At 41.1% G+C, this 6,909-nt stretch overlaps 1 protein-coding gene across 23 annotated transcripts in view; it reads right to left on the reverse strand.

The window, feature by feature from the left end:
• The window catches only part of kif1aa (kinesin family member 1Aa), a 48,486-nt gene extending 47,265 nt beyond the window's left edge, over positions 1 to 1,221 (reverse strand). For all 23 annotated transcript variants that reach the window (XM_075484877.1, XM_075484883.1, XM_075484882.1 and 20 more), the window contains exon 1: positions 924 to 1,221. The gene's annotated coding sequence lies outside the window, so the exon portion shown is untranslated. The remainder of the gene's footprint in view (positions 1 to 923) is intronic.
• Between the last annotated feature and the right edge of the window lie 5,688 nt (positions 1,222 to 6,909).

Below are 6,909 nucleotides of genomic sequence, written 5' to 3' on the forward strand. Positions count from 1 at the left end.
GCCCCTTTCAGTGAATTTACTAGACTTACAGGCACAACCTGAGCTCCAGATAACTGTAGATAAGCTACTGCAGGGTACAATGAGGACTTGTTTATAATGAAACAACTAAATAGTACAAAATATTAGCTATGAATTATTTCACGTTTTGATATTAAATCTGAGATTAAACTAACGTTTAATTATAGGTTTTGTCCACCCCCTGTGCAAAATAACATTACGCGTGGAAACATTCTTAAACACACTTTCGAAATTTCTAATCAGAAATCCATGGTCAGATCCATAGCGCAGAAGCTCAGACCAATCAACTGATGATGCAGCTCAGCTGGGCGGCCACCATTTCCCGGTGACAAGAGCTAAAATACCAGTGAGTACTCGAGAATGACAGCTAATACAATTCCATCTCAGGAGTATAGGACCATATAGCGGTTATTTTTTCGTTTATTTTCTATAGCTTTTTTTTTTAAGACTACAGTAATTAAAAAAAACAAAAAACAATAACAAACATGACTCAACGTTGGTTTGAGGCCTAAATAGGTTCATTCCAAAAGTAATTCGTTTTTGTGAGTCTAATCTTAACAATTACTCCTTCCGTCAATTTTTGACTTGTATGTTACCTGTCGCACACCAACACTGCATGTATCCCTGTGTTCTTGCAAACTTAAATCTGTCCCATTTTACAAATATATATATATCAATACGCAATCAAATAAGATGACAGTACATGACTCGTTACACAGGAGCTTAATGTTCTTCTGCAGCTAAAGGCCACTATCTAACCGATCTCAGTTTTTACAATGGCCGCACCCTTTGCACATCTCCTCCCAAGAGGTTTAACACTGGGCTAAGTAAATAAAGACTGTCTCATTAAAACTGCATTACCACCGAGGCAATGGAAAATAAAGAGGAAAAAAATGCTATCCTACCTCCGCACTGCTAATGTCTCGTTTGTCGTGCTCGTAGGTTTTAATGTCCAGCCCCGTGGATACCTCCGCTGGCACTGCCCGTGTTAGCAGCCTCTGTTCCCCATCAAAACGTGACTGGCGGAGAGGTTTGGAGCCGAATTCAGTCTTGAAACCACCTAACTACCCACCCTCCGCGCTTTCTTGACTTGCCTTGATGAATGAGCAAGGAAGGTGGTCAGTCCGCCGGTTTTTCACAAACCGAAGCGGTCAAAATGGCTCTGTTGTCTCCCAGTCTTTGGCAAGGATGCTCGAGCTCCACTGAACCGGAACCGGTGACATCACCACCGAGGGAGGTAGCAGCATCAATGCAGTAGACGAGAGAGGGAGGGAGCGGCTGAGGAAGGTAGTGAGATTACATTTTCACACACAAATAAAAGCCATTGTCCTGTGTAGTCCTTTGATTTTAAAGTAGAAAACTAAAAAAACATAGCAGAGGGATAACTTTTTTTTTTCTCAAGCGTTAAAAACAATTTTATTGGATTGTTTTTTGGAGCACGGGACTTAGAGCCACAGGACTGTTGTATGAGTAAGTTTTAATAGGTCAAAGTAGGGACATCAAGCTGAGGAGAGACAAACTGGAACAAAGGAGATCGCTGCGCCAGAAAAACCGAGTTCAGTTCAGGGATACACAGATCACATCTTGTTAAACGTGACTTCGACTCAGAAACAAAACAGACCATTTTTTTCATATAGGCCTATATAATTCTATATTCATTTGTTTGTTATTGTATTGTTCCTGTTAAGTATGCCTCTTTCTGGAATGGTGTATGTTTTCCATAGTTTGAAGCTATGTCCCTGATCAGTTGTACCCCTGTACACACTCTGTTGCAGCTAACACTAAATGACAATGACATCTTCACTTCCATCAGATTAGGCTTGTTATGTGAGGAAAACATTCTTGAACATTATATATCTACAGGAAAGGCACAAGTGACACACATTTTATTGACAGGTGTCTGTGTGAACTACAACACTATGTCAGAATGAACAGAACCATGGCCCTGGTACTGGCTCACCCACATGGAATGCTTCTGGTTTTGATGGTATTGGCCACGCCTGCACGTTGCCAACATGAAGACATTTTGAAAATTAAATGCATCTACCAATAACAGCCTTTCTAGTGTGAACAAAAAAATAAATAAGATTAGTGTTCTGTGGTGTGAGTGACCTACTGTCCATAATGGTTTAGTGTGTGTAGAGCTTGTTGCTACGAGGTCAGTCCCTCGTTTTTCATGATCATCCATCTTTACAGAAACGGTGCTGCGTTAGAAATGATCTCATAGTCCAAAAAAAATACACCTGGTCAGTAGCTTCTTGCACAAATGCAGTATCTGGATATTCAGTCCATCTCCACCAGTGAATATGAATGTTTTGCCAAGTGTGTTGCAAAGAGGCTTAGGAACAATAAAGACTAGTGAACAGGAACTCTCTATCTGGTGGTGGGATGCTTCGGTTGCTCAGGTTTCAGCCTGAGTGAAACACAATGCAATTGTGTGTGACCTTGCTCTTTGCACAGTCCTGCCACTCCTATTGATCTCTCTCTCTCTCTCTCACACACACATACAGTTGATGTGTAACATCAGTCCTGGACCCACTCTTCCTCCTCCACGTCTTTTTATTGCAAATGTTTTTAATGAATTAATCAGAATGATTACACCTTTCTTAAGAATCATGCAGAAAATGTTAAAGGTGTGAATGACAGATGAAAACGAATGAATCGCTTTATACTAAAGATGGAATACTGCATACATCTCTAGTTTTAAAGTTAAGTGGAACAATAAGTGCATCAGTAAATGTGTTTTGATTATTTGGGGTTACCAGTGAATAACAGAGAATGACGTAGACTAAGGCGTGTCATTGTTTCTGTCCTGCCTTCCAGCTCGGCACTGCCACATCTAAATTCAATGGCAAAGGTTCCTGAATAATTTATTAGTTGAGTGAGCTGTAGCCTCGAGCCTTGTGTGACAGACATGTTTTCTTAAAGAGATGCTTTTGGTGTGTCTGTCAGTGTGTGGAGAGCAAATTCCCACAGTAATCATTCAACATGGAATCAACTGAGAGAAGAATATCATTTGAGTAATAATCATAAAGTCAATGATAATCCACTGAATCATAGATCACACCTCATCTCATTGTCAAAGAAGCTATATATTTTTTTTTAATACAAGAAATCTTACATACAGGTAACATGTTGTTGGACTTGTGTGGTAATTACAGCTGGACCATAGCAAACACCTTGTTCAAGCATAGTAGAAAACCCTTGGCCGCTGGTTGAAGATAGATTCCATATTGTATCATCAGATCTGTTGCCGTGAGCCTTCTCCGGTAAAGGGAAGAGCTGAGCAGTCAACTGAACAGGATCAGGGAGAACTTAGGACAGATGTGATGCACCTAAAAGTATACTAATGGTGTGTTCAGAGACATAGTCAGATGCCCTGGTCCTGGAGATCTGAAACTCACACATCCAGTAAAGCTTCCATGGCATTTTGAGAGAGACAGGAAGTTGGTGTCCAAATAGCCTATGTTCCGGACTTCCATTGCTTAAGTTGGTGGCCACTTTGGGTTAATAAAATCCTCACTAAATTACTTAAAGTTGTGGACGTTTTTGATCTGTCCTATTTGACATGCATTTGCAACATATTCTGAAAGTTGAGGACTGTGCCTCTGGACTGGCATACTTAAGTAGTGGTCCCCCTTTATAAAAAATGAGTATCAGAACATTTCTCTGCATCCCAAGGATCCCACATCCTCATGTGGGCTATTAGAGAGAAGAGTTCCTTCTTTAGTTGAACCTTGGATTTGAGAGGAGCAATGTGGTCTGTGTCTTGGTTGAAGAGCAAATGACTACCTCTTTATTCTCTCACTAAGCCTACATATGTCAGTGTGGAAAGGACATATGACTGCGGACACGTCCCTGAACAGAACAGGGTGTTTTAGAAGTCAGGGGCACTAGGCCTGCTAATTTGTCATTTGATCGCAACACAACTTGAACGAGAACTTTGTTTACGTTGCTGGCAGTCAGTCAGGCATGTTCCCGCGAGGTCTTGGACTCCATCAAGTTTCCCTTATGTCACTGATTTCATTCATAACTTTTCTGGACAGAATTTTTAAACATAAAGAGCGAGTGTAAGGTTTAGTGGAGAATAATGTTTTCTCTTATTGGATTCATTGAACAGTGGCCTCCGCCTTGCACTAGGACAGTTTGAAATCTAGTAGGAAGCAGCTGAGATGAGATTTAGCACCATCGTGTAGTCATCATCCAGAACAGAATTACTAATGGCGCATTTCCACAAGCTCGGCACGGCTCGGTTGTGTTTCCATTTACAACCGAGTATCACTTCGTGCCTCCTCGACGTGGGCGGGGTCGTCGTAACACAACGCGACCAGAACAACAACAACATACGAGGAGGATAGCATGGAGGACATGGAGGCGCTCGTGTTGCTGCTCACCCTGTGGCTTTTTGTCGCACAGAAGGCAAGAGAAGAGAGCCAGAGTAGACTCCTGGCCGCCAGACAAAACAGTATTGAAAAGTGACAACACTCATCGGCCAATCAGTGGAAGGCAGTCGGCTGACGTCACGTTTTAGTAACGCTTCGGCCCGCTTGGAACCAGGGCTGAGGTGATACGGAAAATCTACCCGGTTGCAGGTACTGCGTGCTAGTGGAAACACGCAATAGCACGCCGAGCCGAAGCGAGCTAGTGGAAAAGCGCCATAAGAGACTGTTAATCAGTGGGTCTACATGATGAGATTAATTCGATTATAGCTATAGTTGGGTTATGCACCTTATTTGAGCAAGGGTATTTATCCTTGGATATATGGCGGTGAATAAATCAAATCATTGGTACAACGCATGTCATACCCCGGTACGATAGGTGGCGCTGTACCCATTTACTACCCATTAGTACTTCCTTCTACATTTCGTTTGTGATGAGCATGGTTATCGCACAAACGCGATGCACAACGGCGAATTCTCCATCGCGTTGTTCGTTTCTTTCCGACGTAGCTCAAAAAAATTATTAATATTTACAATGATTGTATATGACAACAACAGTAATATCGTCTCCTTTGACTTCCGGTTTCCGACCCTGAGAAAAAAATCTCGAGCATGGCAGAACGCAAATTCCAATTCACCACATGATTTACGTCGACAAGCACGTTTAGTGTGACTTTCAACCGAGTTATCTCGGGGTCTTAATCCGATCGCAAGTAACCCGATCCGATTCAATTTCTTTTCAGATTAAGGGGTTTACATGAATTTTATAACTCGGTCTTATTGTAATTTAGCCCTTAAAGCTGCCGTCGGCAGGTTTTCAAAATTCCGAGTCTAAAGTCGGAAAATTCGAACTGATACAACTTTCAGGTCCATCCTCCAACCCCTCCCCCTCTGTGGACGAGGTTGTGCACGTGAGTTCACACCAGTGTGCGCACACACAAGCTTGGACAGACTCACGCTCAGCATGGAAGACGTGGTTGGTGACTGTTCTGCTCAGATAATAGATCAATAATAAACCTAACGTGATTGGTTAAAAACAGCCAGGAGCGCTCGATTTTTGCAAGCACGATTACAGGCTTCAGAGGGAGCTACAGAATTCGGGATTTTTCCTAAACAGCCTATTTAATATTCTCCTTTCAGAATCCCATGACAGTTCAAGCTAATATGACTAAAAAAAAGTTGCCGACGGCAGCTTTAATCTGATTTTTACAGTGCCATGTATCCCCACTCAATGTGATTGGTGCTGTGTTTGAAGTGAATAGAATAGAAAAATACTTTATTCATCTCCCAATGGGGTAAATTCAAATTAGTCAAGTAGCTCAAAAAAAATATTAATATTTACAATGATTGTATATTAACAACAACAATAATAATACCAATTCTAATAAAAATACTACTACTAACTAATAATAAATGACTAAATACATAAATAAATCCAAAAAAATCCATCAATCTATTAGAGAAGAACTCAGCAGTCACTGTTAAAAAGCCTTATGGCTGTGGGAACAAAGGACCTTCTGAACCTCTCAGTCCTGCAGCGCAGAGAGATGAGCCTCTCACTGCAGCTGCTAGGATGCTGTGGAAAGGATGTTTCTTGTTCTCCAAAACAGAATACAATTTTCTCCTCATCCGTTGTTCCACCACAGCACTGAGAGGGTCCAGCCTTCTGCCTACAACAGAACTTGCCTTTTTCACCAGTTTGTCCAGGCACCTACAGTTTTTGTCTGAAAAGTGATGTAGTGTATTGAACTTTTGTAGGCCAAAAGAACTGCATGGAGATCCACCATGTGGCAAAAGAGCACAAGGTCTAGGCATCTTTGCTAAGACTTCAAATATTCTACAATTAAACGTTTTGGACAGGTTTTTAGGTGCACCATCCATTGTTGTGCACATTCCTGAGCCTGAAAAAGCCATGGAGTGCCCAGAGGCTGAGATGTGTATGTTATACATCTATTGATTTCACAAATATGTTCTATTCAGATTCCTAAAAAGTGTTAATCAGAAAAAGCAAGAGAGTTATAAATAAACTAGAACATTTTATTTTTTCTGAACATGTTTGTTCTTCACATATTGCATAGTATATGACAATGTGCAATCTTATTCTTGTTAGGTCCTGTAACATTACCTTATCTTGTCTCTTGACATTTTTGGTGGCTACTGAAGGTGTCAGTCAGGCTCAAAGGGAGTTTTTTTTTAGGTTTTTTTTAATAGAAGCGTTACATTTGTTAACTCTAACATACTTAAGTCTCCCAGGCAACATTTTTTATTGAGAGATAAGAAGGGGGCTAGAAAAGAGACCCTGTCAATTGGCTCGATTTTAGCTCAGTGTTAATTGCCAATATTTGCTTTATATAAGCTTAGACTAATTGCTCGGTGAGCCCAACGTGTCTCCATATTAATTTGTTGAAACTGACTCTAGTCCCATTTGAAGCTTAAGCACACATTTCGCAGT

Source organism: Odontesthes bonariensis, chromosome 15 (assembly GCF_027942865.1).
Source record: "Odontesthes bonariensis isolate fOdoBon6 chromosome 15, fOdoBon6.hap1, whole genome shotgun sequence".
NCBI lineage: Eukaryota > Metazoa > Chordata > Actinopteri > Atheriniformes > Atherinopsidae > Odontesthes > Odontesthes bonariensis.